Genomic DNA, 19,001 nt, shown 5'->3' on the forward strand with positions numbered 1-19,001 from the left:
CAACGTGAGTATAGACAGAAGAGGTGCTCTCAATCACTGAATGCTGCGTACTCAACGATGACTCCCTACCTGGAGGCGAAGTCCAGAATCGTAAAAGTTCACAACAGCATAGTGCCTAACCGTTCTAACTATAAAATCTCCTGAGAACAAAGACAGCAAGTCTGTCTGTAGCAACAAAGCTGATACTGAGCGACCGTCAAACACTGGCGCTCAAAACGGACGACTTCTTCCTTTCCACTGCTGGCTTCCCAGCAAATCTCGGCTCCCCTGCCTAGTAACTGCAGAAGGCGAATCATATGCTCCCTCTCTACAGATTCTTCCGAACGCTGACCAACCATATTTTAGTCTTTTATCTTCCAGCGTGGGAAGTTTGCGAGGAAATACCTATACTTGTTAATTTGAAATACATACAATGGTACCCTTCTCAGAGTAAAAACCCTCGGGAATAACCGACCCTGTGTGATTTCTGAGGTAACGCTTCTTCGTTCCTCTCTGCTCTGTCCAAGATTTTCAAACTTTCCGAACTATTATCTGGTTATCCTTCCGGCCCCATAACACACCGGCCAGCCGCCGCTGCATTGTGCTTCAGCGCTCAGGTGCCTTAACGACCCGTCTTTGGTCTACTTCCTGTGAAGCACACCAACACATCTTTGTGTGCTTTTCCACCCAGGGTTTGAGTTACGCCAGCTGTTTCATTTCCACTGGAGTTCCAACCTCTGCTAGTACAGGCAATCATTCTTTAGTCCGTGAACCTTGAAGTTATTTTCAAAACCCTTTCTTAAGAATTTACTTTATTTACTAGCGATTCATCAAGAACATTAACACATTTAATCACGCTATGTGAGCGTGGAAGTAGTTGCCAGTGGGTAACTGCTGAAAACAAATTAAATTTCGTTCAACAATTGGAAATTTTATTCTTAAACACCTTTTTTTTTAACAGATTTCAAATTATAATCAGAAAACACCCTCAAAATATCAAGTTACAATTTTATTCAGAGGCACAAAGAACAAATATTGACAGCATGAGCTTTCGGGCTGAGAACCTTGCTGCTGCCTTTTGACACGGCCGTAGTCACGACCGCACACAACAACCTCTCAGAGACTATACTGGTGCAAATCTGTAACACACCAACTTTCAAAAACTCACACAAGCACATAAACTATGCACCCCGTAGGAGGGATGGAAGTGGTACAAAACACTAACATTAAAAAAATTAACTTGCTACTGAAGGTGCAACTTTATTTTTTTTTTTAACTCTTACGGTGGAAGGGTGGCAACTTTATATACTAAAATGACCATTTAAATAAAAACCCATGAAATGCAGTCTTACATAAAATATACAAACGTGCTCTACATTACACATATACCACCTCTCAAGATGATGGGCAAGATAAAAACATATTTCAGGAATTCGGCCGTTACACTTCAAGCAATAAATTCGTTAACACCGAATCCGACAAACATGACAGAGATAGCTATTAACTTATGGCAGACCGACAGACAGACAGAAAGAAACTAACTGCCTAACAAATGCGGACGGGAGACAGACGAGTAAGCTGGGGACGAGAGACTGACCAAGAAAACAAGTAGAATTTAACAAGTAAATAAAACAACATATCACGAATCACTTAACTTCTAATAAACTGCGATGCCTGGCGAAGACCTGGCGCAGCAACCCGAAAACGCTCCCCGAACCGTCCGCTGCCAGCCGCTTCAACCGACGCAGGAAGGCGCGCCGATCTCCCGTCTCACGGCGTCGCAGCTCGCACCGGCCAGACCGGCGTCGTGGGTTGGCTCCTGTTGCTCTAGTGTCGGCCGCGAAGCCACTACACCTCGCTATACGGCCCGGGCCACTGGACTGACGTGGCGACCTCACATGCGCCGACGCTCAAGACGGACAAGTCATCTTGTGGCCCAGTGCGCGACCGACGAACCGATCGATCCAACCGCCAATACCCATTGCCTGAACAAACTCGAGCAGGCTGGCGGCCTAACACATACAGGCACTCCGGACGACAGACAGACACTGACTGCCCCACACTGACCCGGCTGACCAACTGACCAGACTCGACACCTAGAGAGCTCATAGCGCCCCTTACATACACGTGAACAGGCTTGCTACCTTTTCCCTTTCACACCAGAGGAAGACACTGTAACATCTACGCTCTCGCGTACGTTAACTCTTTAAAGCCTGTACTGTGGTAAGTTGACGGGCTTCACCTTATAAGAAAGGATTTCAGTAAATATGTTGACCGCGTGTACCTGAATGGAGGCAAAATCAGACTTACACTCACTCAGTAACAACAATGATACGTCAAGCAAGTCTAAAGTGCAACTACACGTTAGGACGGGCAAGAAATATACACATCAGATGCTACCAATTGTTAATAATACGGTCGCCAGCCTAATTAGGCATTAAATGAGTTTTTTCCTTGTACAAGTGGATGTACGTACAAGCATAACAACACGTTGTAATACTGCATTATATGGTAAACTTGAGAACCAGAAAAATCTACTGAGGTAAATTTTCACTTTCTGTACTAATTTGGACAAGCTATACATACACAACATTACACTATAATGATAACTACAAACTGCGTTTTGTCTATTGATCCGACTGAAATCGGGCATAGGTTACCGTAGAAATAGCACTTTTGAAACACACATACAATGCCAATTTTAAGAAGGATAAAACACTGATAAATTTAGGCTTTATATTGACTTTAACTTTGTTGGCCAAATCAGTTCAGTACACTTCAGAATTCAAATGAATAGAAAAGAAAAAAGGGGGGGGGGAGACCCTGAAACTGTAATGATCACTGTAGTAAAAGTTTGATTATTGAAAGTATTAAGCATTCAAGATTTCCAATATATGATTTACCACTCTTTTTGTCTTATTTCCTGCTCATTTAACTACCGTTACTTTTGTCTCAATTTAAATAAACTTCATTACTAAACCAATTTCAACATTATCTTCCAACTTTGTCGTACCTATCTTATTCGTCCTGTATTCATTAACAACAAAGTTCTTTTAACATCATTTTAACATTGATAGGTCTGCAGGTAATTATTATTAACATAAACTTTAAATCTTCATCTTGGGATACTCGGATTGCACAACATGTGGAAAGGACCCTGTCTAGGTTAGTTGTGAGGATGAGGTAAAATTTAAGTTGTTATTGAACAGTATGTAGCAAAAGTAACACTGGTCCACACGAATACAGTACTAAAAGTTTCAACCTGTTCGTATCGATGAGGCGGTCGGCAGGCGGCGAGATGGCGAGGCACAAAGCACACATGCAATTACAGCAATGGCTCTTGAAATATTGGCACTTCACTTCTTCATAGCGTCGCAATACTTTTCCATTTAGTGTCTATGGAATATTGCCATGCTGTATAGACGTCGGAAACAGCGCATCCGAGGCTCAACGAAACCACTTCTTCCAGGAGAGCCTCCTCGATCAAGCACGTGTTTCTCAGATCGATGCCCAACTCCGACTACTACTGCTGAGCCCGTTATGCCGTACCGTGCCCGTGTGCATTTTCCCGCGCTCGTCTACCTCCACCTTTTCCTGCTCCCCTACAGACAGGGTATTCACGAAAGGTTTTACATTCCACATATTCTAATACATTGCCTACGTATGGACCAGGCGTACAAATACAACTTTCACATCTTACAATAGTTTCAACATTAGGTACACTTCCCTTCGATTACAACATTACTTGAAATTTGACATAAATATTAAAATTTACATCGAAATTTGTTTATAGCTTTTTCAACATAATGTCATGAAACAAAAAAGAAATGAAACAAGAATATCGATTATACTAATTTATCGAAATTCAGAAGACAAAAATTTATTACATATACAGTAGGATAACGTTAGTGTTGTTACAACACCAAAGCTGCGATTGCCACAGCGGCGCCACCGCCAGAAACGGACGGCGACTGCTTTATACTACACGCTGCGCCGTGCTCTTCAAAATAGCAAATAGGGGAACGTCATGACAGAGGCACCTAGTTTGATATTGCACAATGCAAGGCCATGGTTTCTTAACATCTAAGCTTAATGATTCTAGTAAGTCACCATAGTAAGACATTCAGGTCTGTTCACACACAGATTAGATCGTGTGTATATACTATTTTGAAGCTGAATTTAACATTGATTACTGTAACATAAAGAAAAATAATAAGTAAAGATGGCTGAATATGAACTACTAAGAATTGAAATTAATCAAGTAACCTGAGATTAAGATATACAACTCTTAAACACATTTCATTGTTAAACATATTCTTTTATTCCGAGTAACAAGTGAGTTTATGGCACAACAGTAACAACGTACGTTATTCATCTTCGTGAACAACAGAAATGCAGCACCCTACACGAAGACTTAAGCAAAAGAAATATCAAAATTTAAATCATATATCAACAAAACTAGGCTACATTTTGTTTATATGTGCTACATGTGTGGATTTGTACAACAATGTTGCTATGAGATTACCTTATATTATACAGCTATATGACGTTAAGCAGTCTAGTATAATACATTTAAAGATATCTTTATATCATATACATGAAATCCTGTTCACATATAATAACATTAGTTAAGAATATTCAAGTAATGTGTGAGACTTTAAATGTCATAAATTCTCTGGAAGATCCGACATTGTATTCAAAAGATTAATGTCCACGCAGAATAACTTATCTTAGATCTGAAATGATTAAACTCCTATCATCTTCTGCACTATTGAAAGTGTCGAAGTATCATCTATTTTCAACAGTATCTTCCCCCAAGACTAATGCAAAACCGTTAATACGTACAAATATACCTCTTGTTTTGGAGGACTAGGATGGCAAAGGCAGTTTGATGCAGAGGCTAATTGTTTTGGACAGTGTTTCCCGGACACAGGACCCACAGAACATGTTTGTTAATTATGATTTTATCTCAAAATTGTTAGTTATGATAGCACAGACGGGACAAAGTAAACTCGGTTGTGCTGGTGCTTGATATGAGGTACTGGTAGCATATGTGACTGTATGTGGAATAATTCTTGACGCGCTCCACGCACTGTAGAATTGCTAAAGTTTTATTGAGGGATTCAGGACTCAGCCTCCATAGTTCGTGCCAATAATGCAGCTGACACTCAATTAGGAAAACAAAATGCTCGCTACGTAATGAACTCGATTCCATTTGGGAGATTCATTGTCCTCCGTACTATAGACGGCTAGAATCGTGACCTCAAATGGTTCAAATGGCTCTGAGCACTATGGGACTTAACGTCTAAGGTCATCAGTCCCCTAGAACTTAGAACTACTTAAACCTAACTAACCTAAGGACTTCACACACATCCACGCCCGAGGCAGGACTCGAACCTGCGACCATAGCCTTGGCCCGGTTCCAGACTGAGGTGCCTAGAACCGCTCGGCCACATCGGCCGGCGAACCCTGGCCTCAATGGTTTGCAGAACAGCATGATGCCAAGTGCAGAGCGAACCTTGTAACACGGCTCAAGGTATCTGTAAGACATTGGCCACACAATACACAATTATTGTTCGTGGATACGTAGTTGTCTTCTTGAAGGTTGTCGGTAGTCATGCAAGTAGGTAAAACTTAAAGAAAAAAAAAGTTCAAATGCGTGTGAAATCTTATGGAACTTAACTGCTAAGGTCATCAGTTCCTAAGCTTACATACTACTTAACCTAAATCACCGTAAGGACCAACACACACACCCATGCCCGTGGGAGGACTCGAACCTCCGCCGGGACCAGCCGCACAGTCCATGAGTGCAGCGCCCTAGACCGCTCGGCTAATCCCGCGCGGCGGTAAAGCTTCCCCTAGCCCAGTATGTACAGTCGCCCTGCGCGTCACAATCTCAGCCGCCACAGGGACAGGGCCGCACAGGCACCGGACAGCTACGTCACAGGATATTGCTGACTGGACCGACTGCGAACGTAGCTGGCGAAAGTCCGGTGGCCAGCGGCACGGCTAGCAGGTTACCAGGGCACTGACGCTGACGACGTGGACGGCAGTTCAGGAAAGGCACAAAATGGCTCTGCACGAGGTGACTATAGTCGTGAAGAGTTGTCACGTCCTCTCCACGAGAGAAAGGCCGACGTCGCTGATGTCTGCTCGTAGATGCGGGAGTGGTCGGCACCTGCCTTGCTCCCACGGGTTGATATTGGTCTGGCATCTCACCAGATACCTTCAGCTAGGCCATCAGGAACATGGTGGCAGGAGACATTCATCAGGTCTTCTCATCAGTGAAGGCGAAGAAGCCAAGAACTTCAAGGCCATGATGGCTGTTGAATCGTAGATGGAAGTCATCTAGGCGGACAGCAGAAGGAGGGTCACAAGTCCCACCTTGGAATTAGTTAGCTGCAAACCGAGAACTATTTTTGAAGTCAGAGTGTCTATACCAAACAGTTAAAGCCAATGACGTTTTGGCAAGAATGACCGGACATGTCCTACTTTACTGACATAATCACCGCTCTATACCGCACAACAGCCTTCCCTTCAGGCTTTCTATTTCTTTATTTCTGCAGCGTCTGTGTGCCGTATCACCACTGTCAAGCATTGTTGCTCCTTTCACGTGAGACACTGTGGTGCAATGGCATATTCGTCATACAGCTCTGGTTGTGTGTGACAATTCGGGGAAGGGGCCGGGTGGTACGTGTAGTATCGCCTGTTCTTCCCTATTGGCATTCCAGTCTAGGTATTGCGTACAAGGCTTCTGCACATTCAGCTCTGGCACGGTCAAAGGCCAAAAGTGGCTTTAAAATTTTTCCGAACCTGCCCATACTATCATTGTGGGATGCAACAATATTCTTCACTGAAGCTACAAAAAAAAAGTTGTTCCATTCAGTTGTTTACGATACATTGTGGATCGCTCTACAGCTGTAGACAATTCAACATTTTCGTTGTAACCCACCAGAAATAGAACAATGTGACATATATGTAAGGTGTTGAACAATGTTACGATCTGATATTCCTTTGACTGAACACTAATGAAAATACTGTTTTATAAGTGATGTAAAATGGAATTTTTCTGTTGTCAAATTATTGGGATTTTCTGAATATTGTTATAGACGTGTACAGCGGAGGAAGGAACTCCCAACCCGTCTGAACCTACACACAATTGCTATAATTGCTAAAGAACGCCAACGGAAGTGAAAACAGACGCGACAGAACTAATGGTTCACCATCAATTACAATAGAACATTCTTAAAAAGTGCAAGAGCACAGTTCCTTTGTTTTCCTTTTTGCATTTCACACTGACAGTCAGAGACCTTCTATAGCTCAACTGAATTCTAAGTGTGGAGTGGACTGGGTCTGCGCGTCGATGTGTGTGGTAAACTAATTGCTAGAAGTAAAGTAATTATATTACAGATAAATTGGGTACATCTTGCTGTTTACAGCAGCTGAGTTCTTAATATGATTAATTCTGGATAATGGAGTGATATGATTGGGAAGACATTGACCAGTAGTCGAAAGCGAGATAAATCACATCTGAATTGGATTTAGAAATATTTCGAAGTTACGAGGATCGACAACTGTACCGACCGTTATTCGTAAATTGTAGCTAAGCCACTGGTAGCACTGTCTCTACTGCGATCCATCTGCATGTATTCTTTGTTAGTACTGTGATAGCATTTCATTTTCAGTAGTTTGTGGATGGAGAAATGGAAGTTAATGTAAACGATATTCCGGTAGTTGCAGATGTTGTAGGACGTGTGACACACCGAACGCCATAACAAACAAAACGTTTTCCCGTTGATATCCAGTTCTTAAAGAGATATTTTGGAATTATAGGAAATAAGGAACAGCATAATTTAATACTTGGGAAATGGACTGCTTCGAGTATCTGCAACTGAAATCAGTTGTTCGGGTCATTTACGAGTGATGAAACGCCAACGACTGAAGTGGATGTAGTTCTATGTTCCAAGGTTTAAGAAATAGAGCAAAAGTAGCGATCGTAATTACGTTTATTTAATTTTTCAGGAATGGGAAACATTGGTTTAATACAGGGTACGCCACGAGTGTATGCACCACAGAAAGTCAAGCAAACTTAAGGATTACCTCAAAAGGTCAGAATAAAACTCAATCATCAATTTCACAATGAAGATTTTTCTTGTGCTATAGTTCTTAGTATATTATTTCGTCACCTTCATAAGTCTACAAAGCTGTGAAGTCTCCTCAATATTTAGAATCTGACCATACATATACCTAAAATACACAAAGTGTATTACAATCACTTACTTAATATTGGTTTACCAGATGGAAATACTTTATTCACAGAAGCATAATGAAATGACATGTCGAGAAACATACATATTGTATGTGTTAACTACTAAGACTTATTGACAGATTAGAGTCAATGAAGCACATTTTAATGTAAATATTCAAGTTCTGTGACAGCTGGGAACACACATAAATACAAATATAATGTATAACTGGGGATATAAATGAAGTTACGCATAATACTAATGAAAAACAAGGTAAACTGTTCCTTGTAAGCGATTGCTGATATTAAGATCTAAAATAAATTTATAAGAGCTGTTACAAGTCATATAGAGTCTACTTTTTAATGCAGATTGATCATTCAACATGTTCTTGTAATTCAGATAGGAATATTTTTATGTTTCAAACACATATTAGAGATTTATTTTGTAGCTCTTGTCAGCTGCACGCAAAATTTCCACAATAAGCAAAGATGGTGGCGAAAAACAGTGTTTCTCAAATTTGAGATATATTGCACAAGCTGACTTATATGAAGTTTCATTGTCATTGTTTAGCACGTTCTGATGAAAGTATGTCTTAAGTCCCTGTATGTCCCACAGACACCCAGTACAAGTGCTTATGAAAGCGGATCTTAAATACCCTCCCTTTATCTTCTGTAGAAACACAGACACACATTACTTGGAATTTTAAATACCGCTTATTTGAGAACATTGCTAGTAGTATACTTCTTATTCTGTATGGAGAGCATCTTGGTGATTTTGTTGGTGGTAATGGTCACAGCGATGTCATATTTTTTCAAAACAAATTAGGTACATGATATTAAATGGTAACCCAGAAATTGTTCTTAACATTATGGTCATTTACACTGAGTTTAGGTTAGTTTGTATTGTCATTAGTTTTATTTTTATAAAGTCTTGTAGACGCCTTGTACACAAACATTATAAAATTTAACTAAAGAGTATATTAATTCCTCCAAATTCATTAAAACGGCCCTACAGTTCAGAAATATATTACAGTCCCATTTCTAGGACAGACTGGCAAATAATTAACGATCAGCTTTTGGAGCACTTGCTCAACTCTAGCAGAACATCTTTGCATATTATTGATATTTTGCATATAACTGACCACAGCAACAAAATAAATCTTTTAGAATGTTTTTGAAATACATAGTCATTATTATCTACATTCCAAAGATTTGTTGGACGATCAGCTTCTATTGAAAAATAGATGATTTTGATTGTTTAGCATCTCTCATAAAATTGTGAAAGGTAGCTCATTTCGTTTCCATATTAATGTCAGCTATGTGTACATTATATAATTTCCTTCATGTACATTCATTTTACTGTTATATGCTATTGTATGTGTACCTTTCTACCAGCACAATTTTAATAGCTTCAGTAACTGATAAACCAATGTCAAGCCTATTTTTGTAATGCGTTTCCTATAACATCCCAAATTTAGTTGGCTTCTGAAGATGACAGTAATCTAATGAGTGAGTGTGTGTCTGTCTCATTACATACAATAATTATTTTACATTATAAAAGAAAACTATGTCTAAATTAACAAAAAGTTATCGAATGGAACTCGATACGGAGTGAGGTTTCTCTGAATGAAATAAAATTGATGGTTTGTTGCTAAAATTGAACTGACAAAATATGGTTGACATGCAGGGAAAGAAACGTTCTCCATAACTTACAGAATGACAGAAATTATATACACTCCTGGAAATTGAAATAAGAACACCGTGAATTCATTGTCCCAGGAAGGGAAAACGTTATTGACACATTCCTGGGGTCAGATACATCACATGATCACACTGACAGAACCACAGGCACATAGACACAGGCAACAGAGCATGCACAATGTCGGCACTAATACACTGTATATCCACCTTTCGCAGCAATGCAGGCTGCTATTCTCCCATGGAGATGATCGTAGAGATGCTGGATGTAGTCCTGTGGAACGGCTTGCCATGCCATTTCCACCTGGCGCCTCAGTTGGACCAGCGTTAGTGTTGGACGTGCAGACCGCGTGAGACGACGCTTCATCCAGTCCCAAACATGCTCAATGGGGGACAGATCCGGAGATCTTGCTGGCCAGGGTAGTTGACTTACACCTTCTAGAGCACGTTGGGTGGCACGGGTTACATGCGGACGTGCATTGTCCTGTTGGAACAGCAAGTTCCCTTGCCGGTCTAGGAATGGTAGAACGATGGGTTCGATGACGGTTTGGATGTACCGTGCACTATTCAGTGTCCCCTCGACGATCACCTGTGGTGTACGGCCAGTGTAGGAGATCGCTCCCCACACCATGATGCCGGGTGTTGGCCCTGTGTGCCTCGGTCGTATGCAGTCTTGATTGTGGCGCTCACCTGCACGGCGCCAAACACGCATACGACCATCATTGGCACCAAGGCAGAAGCGACTCTCATCGCTGAAGACGACACGTCTCCATTCGTCCCTCCATTCACGCCTGTCGCGACACCACTGGAGGCGGGCTGCACGATGTTGGGGCGTGAGCGGAAGACGGCCTAACGGTGTGCGGGACCGTAGCCCAGCTTCATGGAGACGGTTGCGAATGGTCTTCGCCGATACCCCAGGAGCAAGAGTGTCCCTAATTTCCTGGGAAGTGGCGGTGCAGTCCCCTACGGCACTGCGTAGGATCCTACGGTCTTGGCGTGCATGCGTGCGTCGCTGCGGTCCGGTCCCAGGTCGACGGGCACGTGCACCTTCCGCCGACCACTGGCGACAACATCGATGTACTGTGGAGACCTCACGCCCCACGTGTTGAGCAATTCGGCGGTACGTCCACCCGGCCTCCCGCATGCCCACTATACGCCCTCGCTCAAAGTCCGTCAACTGCACATACGGTTCACGTCCACGCTGTCGCTGCATGCTACCAGTGTTAAAGACTGCGATGGAGCTCCGTATGCCACGGCAAACTGGCTGACACTGACGGCGGCGGTGCACAAATGCTGCGCAGCTAGCGCCATTCGACGGCCAACACCGCGGTTCCTGGTGTGTCCGCTGTGCCGTGCGTGTGATCATTGCTTGTACAGCCCTCTCGCAGTGTCCGTAGCAAGTATGGTGGGTCTGACACACCGGTGTCAATGTGTTCTTTTTTCCACTTCCAGGAGTGTATATCAGTTATTTCATATGAAAATTGTGAATTGAAGATTTTTCCATAGTGGACATGTGAATGGCTGAATTACGAGCTTCTAAGGGAACAAGGATTCTTAGTAGAATAACCACATGATATGCTACACACACACACACATTTTATATATATATATATATATATATATATATATATATATATATATATATATATATGTGTGTGTGTGTGTGTGTGTGTGTGTGTGTGTGTAGCATATATATATATATATGCTACACACACATGTATATATATTCGATCTGACATTTTTATCTCCATTTCTCACTTGTTTATTAACGAGAATGATTGGTTCAATAGTATATGTAAATTCTGCTTTTATTATCAATAATTATATATGCTGCTTAGGTAAGCTGATATTATATTAGCGCCACGGGGCAAACATACAGCATCACATTCACTTGTCGAAACATAAAGTGAAATACATACTTGTGTTTGTTAATGGCTTGTACTATTGTGCTTAGGTAAGGTACTGTGTGTAGGAGGTAATGTAATTGAGGTTCCCATTTCCTGCTCATACGATAATGTGCCTTACACATGGAGGTAGCTTAATTCAGTCTTATGTAGTTTATTTAATGAAGGTAATTTTTTTTTTACTTTCCAAATTTTCTGGTAAGTTGACAGCAATCGCTCGATCGAGAATTTTGTCCTGATTTTGGTTTGGGTGTAACCTCCCCTTCACTTATCGACCTTAATGACAGTGAAAAATTGAACCGCGTGTACCTAATGGAAATTTGGGAAAAGCAATCGTCACCGAAGTTAATGTGTCGGTAAAGAGGGCGGAAACGGTTAAATTTAAATGAAAGGAAAAATGCAAATGAAACTGGTGTAAATCAATATTGAAAAGGGGTTAAGTTAATAAAGAAAGTAAATGTGCGACCATTATGTTAACTATTAACTAGCGGTAATTAGATATTTGAGATTTGGGGAAATTACGGTCGCCCGTCCTATGGATAATTACTATAGTAACTGAAATTACACTGAAATTACACATATAATTAACACGAAGCGTGGCAACTGAAGGTTGACACGTGCAGTGTGAAAACTGAAAGTTTGTCAGAAGTAATAAATTTGGCTACACTCTGACTTAAATTAGCTAAAGAATTATAAAACCAGAAAATTGAAAGTTAATTTAGTGGCTGAAATTAATAGTGAGCTTTGTTTCTGAAGCACATCGAAATTCAGTAAAATAAAGTTAGTCTTGGGCTACCTCAACAATCATTCCAAAAGCTACTTGAATCTACACATTTTAAAAATAAGAGATTTAACTTTGAACTTGAATTGAATGATTCTGAACAATTAACATTAATAAAATTTAGAACGTAGCAAGCTGAGCTGTAGTCACAGGTAAGCTAAAATATGGTAACAAAACTCGTACTCATAATTTGAGCTTGTGTAATCTAAATATTGTAGCCAGCTATGAATACTTCAACTGAACTTTGAAATTAAAGCAGTGAAATGGAATAATATTACTTTATTGCTGGCGTTTGAAAATCAACGACACTCAGGTTCATTCCGGAAAAGGAAGAGGCCCTGCTTGGTAATGCAATTGGGACAATGAGCAACAAATGTTAATACTATGTTGCTGTAATTATAGTTACGAAAATGGAACAGTTTGAAAACCTGAGGTCTGCCATACAGTTCTAAAACTTTACGTGCTTCCAGTCTTCCTTGTTGGTTGATTGAATGTTTGAAGCCGTCGATCGAGGAGGTGGCGACAGTCACTCATTGTCGGTCGTCGCTGTTGCAGAAGCTGGATGTTGGCGCGCCTTTATTCTCGACTCAGTCACCAGGCGAAACGGGCTCTTGATGTGCGCCAGCTAATGCTACCCGTCCGCGACACCGTGTCAGAAACTATCACAGCAAGTCGAGCGCAATTACATGCTGCCCAACCCCGAAAGCGCGGCAACTCACGGGAACGTCACTCAAGACACTTTCTCCACCGCCCTACTCCAAACGGACTCTGCTCTCCCCGCGCTCCACGCGGCAGAGTTAACACTACCAAAGATCCTAAACACTTTGGTTCTCCACACGACCTATCGATATTATCGTTCGATAGCATAGTTTTCCCTAGGCAAAAAAAAAAAAAAAAATTACAAATGGCTCTGAGCACTTTGGGACGTAACAGCTATGGTCATCAGCCCCCTAGAACTTAGAACTACTTAAATCTAACTAACCTAAGGACATCACACAACACCCAGTCATTCCCTAGGCCAGACCCAGCGTAAAAATACAAATAATATTTACAAAACAAACCAACTATACATCGACATAAATGCATATATAGACAAATAGTAAAACAATTACAGTATACAAAGACACAGAAACGTCATATTTTCAGGTAACAAAATAGGGAAAACAATTTATAGTACAATGGATGGAAATAGGAGGATATGCATTTCCGGCGTTACAGGGAAATTCAGATTTCAGAACGCCTTGAGTTGCCAAAAACGTGGATATAGAGGCTACTGCAGTGTGAACAGAGTTGAGTTGTGTTTAATGTGGAGACAGTTTGGAGACAGGATAAAAAGTGTTGTGCAGAGTACGGCGCTGCCGACATCGATCCAGCAAGGTCAGCAGATACTGTAATACACGATTGTCGTGCAGTGGTAGTCACTTTGGGGAAGGCCGTTTGAAACTGCACAAACGGCGGTTCGTCCGTAATTCTTTCAACGTGTGCATTCGGATGTGAGTTTTGTAATAACTGTGATAAATTTTCTATTAACTGTAGAGAGTAGTTAAGGCATAACAGTGTCTTGATGTCCTGTGACGACGTTACTTCGAAACTGTGTGAGTTGATTCATATCAGTGGCCGTTCACAGCATATTTCTATTCACCTTGTGCATTTGCATTTGTCTATTGTACTACTGAAATTTAACGTTCTGTCTATTTCTGTTGCACGCAGACGGCGTGCGGTTATGGTTTCTGTATTATACCGTGTAACGGCTCGTGGGTCTATATTATGTCAGTGAAGATAGCAGGTTAAAGAGACCTTAAATTCCTGTACTTAAAAAAAAAAGGCCTAGGTGTTAAATTGTTCCTTTTGATTTTAAAAATGTACACCATTGTATTTTGAATGGTTTGGTAAAATGTTGTGTTGTATGTTTCAGTTATGACCAACTTGTTTTAAATGAACTAGGGTTGACTACTGCCTTAGGGTTGATGTTTGATTACCTTAGTGGCGTGAATCCGAGAAAGCGTAAAAATTAGTTTCACTGCTTGCTAGCCTATGAAAAAATGTATATTTTTTGGTACACTATTTTAATGTTAATATCAGCAAACTTTTTGGTTGTGTTCTGAGCGCAAGGTTAACTACCATTGAGACTTGGCGCCTTTTGGCGTGCCCATTTGCTTTGTTTTGACACAGCCTTTCGTCGGTTAAGCAGGTGTCTGCGTTAAAAAATTAAGTGAGCCGTTAAGTCACAACTGAGAACTGATTCGCTTGTCATGATTTTTGGTACTCAATTGTAGCTTGAAATCGTCTCATGGACCTAGTACTGTAAAGTTTCAGACTTTTAGAATGATTTTGACCAAGAGTCAATATTTGAATACTTTTAAGTTTTCTAAGCTCGGTTTAACTTCACTTAATAATTCTTTCATTTATTTGACATATTATTTCATCCTATTTGAATTCAATTGAATGTCTTGTTTGCGTAAAGTTTAAAGAGCTGCTACTGTTGATCTCTTAAATTTGATTAATCTGTGCTTGATGACCTTACAGTAAAAATTACTGTTAAATTTTGTTAAGGTGTGATTGACTGTAAGTCGTGTGTCATGCAAAATTTTTTAATCATATGTGAGTACAATTTATGAAGATAGGGAGTTTGTTTCATAAATTTGGATTGTGTACATTTGCGCACCAATACCTTACTGGTGTAACCGGGCTCGGTAGCGGATACACTAGTTTACTCGTATAATGCTAATTCACGTTTCCTTTCTCACGTAATGCACGACACTCTGCATTAGCATTTCAATTACAAATTTCAACTGAAATTTCTGCAAGTGAATGTCCTCCATTTTGCGATTCACTCGAGTGGCTTTTCCAGCACTGCCGGTATTCTGATAATGTGCGGTTTCTCAATAATTCCGTTACCACATCCGATTTCAATGTAATTCACTTATGCAGCGGGCGGGTCGTTGTTACATACGTCCTGCGAGTCCCTTTTCATCCCACTCTGCCGTACCTGTAACCGCTACTTTGCTTCTAATGTACTACTCGATACGGTGGATAGTTGTTAATGAGATTACAAATTTAGCTATAGTGGCTACAGCGAGAGGTATTGCTCTCGGGGATGCTCCCAATCCGCACACGTGACGTTCACCGACCACTGGAAACAGAGCACGGTGTTTAATTACTAGCAGGTGGGAGTACACTGGTCACCTCTGATCCGGCTACCAATGACGAGGTGCCAGCATTTCAGAAAGGGAGCACAAGCTGTCGCGGACACGGAGCAAATACAATTACCTTGCGACGGTACAAACGTTCAACAGATCGCAGGTGTCAGCTTTGTACAGGGCATAGCAGTGGCATAGCATTATCGAGGAGAGTAGTTCCCTGGCGCTTTGCTCGCTGCTGCGACTGGTAAACCCGACACAATTTTACATATGGCCGTAGGTGATTTGTTGTGTTATTGTTTTCTTCCGTCATAATACTGGTTTGATGCTGTTCTCCACGCTAATCTGTCTTCTGCAAGCCTCTTCATCTCCGAATTATTACTGCAGCATACATCCCTGTGAACCCACTTACCGTATTTACTCCCTAGTGTCCCTCCCCAACCTTTACCCACCACGGTTCTCCCCAGTACTAAATTCGTGATCCCTTGATGTCTCAGAATCTATCCAACAAACTGACCCCTTGTTTTATTCAAGCCTTCCCACAAATTCCTTGTGTCCACAATTCTCTTCGGTACTTCCTTCTGAGTTACGCGACCTACCCGTCGAATATCCAGCACTATTCTGCAGCACTACATTTCAAAAGCGTCTGTTTTCATCGTGTCTGAACTTCTTATGTTCGACGTTACTCTTCTGTACAAGGCTACGCTTCAGGCAAATACCTCCAGAGTACTTAAATTTTTACACTCTTTTAACAGAAAATGCTCTTCAGAAAGCTTTTCTGGCAGCAGATAGTCCACTTAGGCCGTAATCAGTTCCTTTGCCTCCCAAACTGCATATTTCTTGTTCTACTTTCTCATTTCCAAACCTAAATCCCTCCGAAACACCTGTTTCAATTCGACCACACGTCATTATCCGGTTTATGGCTTCCATTTCAGACTGCAAAAGTTGCATCCAAATCTCACATCTGAGTGTACAACTCTATTCTCAGTTTCATTGATGCAAGCTACGAACTTCACTGAGGCAAAATTTGAATGAGTATTATAAATTACTTCCATGCCATCTCTTTAATTCCGGGACGTCTGCACAGAAATTTGTGTACAGGTCATAATCAGCTCTACTTCTGCGCTGTTTTCAGGATACGAGATTTATCTCTACAAAGTATTCACAACGATCAATCATATAATTTAATAATCCGAATAAAACGTTACGCTTGGAGACGCATACTAAGCAAAAGAGTCCAAATACTCTCTGCTGCTGTATTAACTTTTCATGGTTGAATCTAAAAATATCGCAGGTATTAAGTAAAATGTTACAGGATACTGAGTGAATTTGTCTGAATAAGATATCTCCATAACCAAAAATGTATCATAAGCATTTAACAGACACAGTGATCTCCTTTTGAAACTGAAAATTTTCTCACCGAAATCAGTGACACAGTGTGTAGATGAAGCTCTCTTGAACGTGTAGAACAGGGAAATGACACAACAGCATTTGTGAACTGAGGGCAATTTTGCGCGCAACAGCCGACAAAGCCTGCAGTGCTGTTATTGTTTTCCTTGCGTGTTGTCACCTCATAGTAAATTGATGAATTTACCTAATTTTGGAGTTCTGAATACACTAGTAAAATCAGTTTTTCTCTATGACGTCACATTTCCTAGCCACAGAGCAGAATAAAAAATGGTAATAGTGAAAATTGACACAATTAAGTCAAACAAAAATATACCATCAGAACGTTTGAAATCAATACCATTTTGTATGTATATATGGGCATGATGTCAATAAAAGCTCCAAACTAGTTCAGAAGATATTTTCACCTTTAATCGTCTTTGGTTTTTGAAAAATGCGACGACGGAGATCTTCTTTTGTTTGCCGTCTCGTCAAAATCCTTAAGAAGACCCCAGCAGTAGCCACCCATCATCGAAGGATTCCAATGGCCTTGGTTGGAATATCTTGGTGAAAGCGTTCACCATGCTCATCACTTACGGCTCCCAAACTTACCGGGAAGAAATCAAGGTGAGAATGTAAAAACTGAATTTTAAGCGACATTCTACACCCCATGTTCTTGAAGCTGTCCTACAGATTATTCACAATGGTAACATAGTTTCTCTCTTTTCTGTTGCCCGAAAAGCTATTCACAGCTGCTTTGAAAGAAGACCAAGCAGGTAATAGGATATCTGTGAACTTAGCATCAAAGGTTCGATCTTTCAGAAATTTTCTTATTTGTGATCTTTCAGCTCTGCCTCACTTGTTTTGAAGGTTCGATCTTTCAGAAATTTTCTTATTTGTGATCTTTCAGCTCTGTCTCACTTGTTTTGGGAAACTTTTCTTTTAAGTGATTGAAGGCCTCACCTCCTTTATCCAGAGCTGTTGCAAAGTTCTTGATGAGGCCCAACTTGACAGGAAGCAAAGGCAAAATAATTTCATTGGGATCAACAATGGGGTACTGTTCACATACGACATGCTTATAGGCCATTCCTTGACTGTGTAGTTTTTCTTGGTGTCACGGCTTTCCCAAAGGCACAAAAAGCAGCAGTATTTCGTGAATCTAGCATGTAAACCTGTAAGGAGAGAAACAACTTTTAAATCTCAGCAGAGCTGCCAATCATGATCCTTAACATCAGATTGCCTCTAGCAGCAGAGTGATGGTTTCATAAGTTTCTTTCACGTCGCCTGCGTAAGCCAAAGGTACCGATGGAAATGTGTAAGTAGGCTATGTAAGTTATCCATCTGTCACTGCCGTAGTAAAAAAAGTTTGTCTCTCTCAGTTACATGATCAGATAGCTATGTAATTTATGTGTTAGAGGAATATGGTACTGATGTGTAAAGTTGTATAAGCAAATACCATATTAGCTAGGGCACCTTGTTCTTGCCAAACACATGGTACACGAAGTAAGCGTGTACCCCCCTGAGGATTAATGTAATTATACTCTCAGGTGTTACAGATTACAGCAATGGAATGAATTGTATCACGGAAAATCTTTGTATCATTGTACTTCAAATATCTTTAAAAATAAATGATTTAAGTACAAAATTAATCACTCAAATACGTGTCCTGTAGCGCTAAACTGTGCGTCTTGTTGTAACATAATCTCTGTGGAAGTGACATAGTTATTGTCCTCCGAAAGCTAAGTTCTGCAGAAGTCAATGTACTTACCTCATGATAAACAAAGGTGAAATGCTTTGCGTATAGATATCTAAGTTACTACGCTTATTATTGTGATGAAGAAATTACTGTGCTGTAACGTATTGTTGTG

This window comes from Schistocerca cancellata, chromosome 2 (assembly GCF_023864275.1).
Source record: "Schistocerca cancellata isolate TAMUIC-IGC-003103 chromosome 2, iqSchCanc2.1, whole genome shotgun sequence".
NCBI classification, from domain to species: Eukaryota; Metazoa; Arthropoda; class Insecta; order Orthoptera; family Acrididae; genus Schistocerca; species Schistocerca cancellata.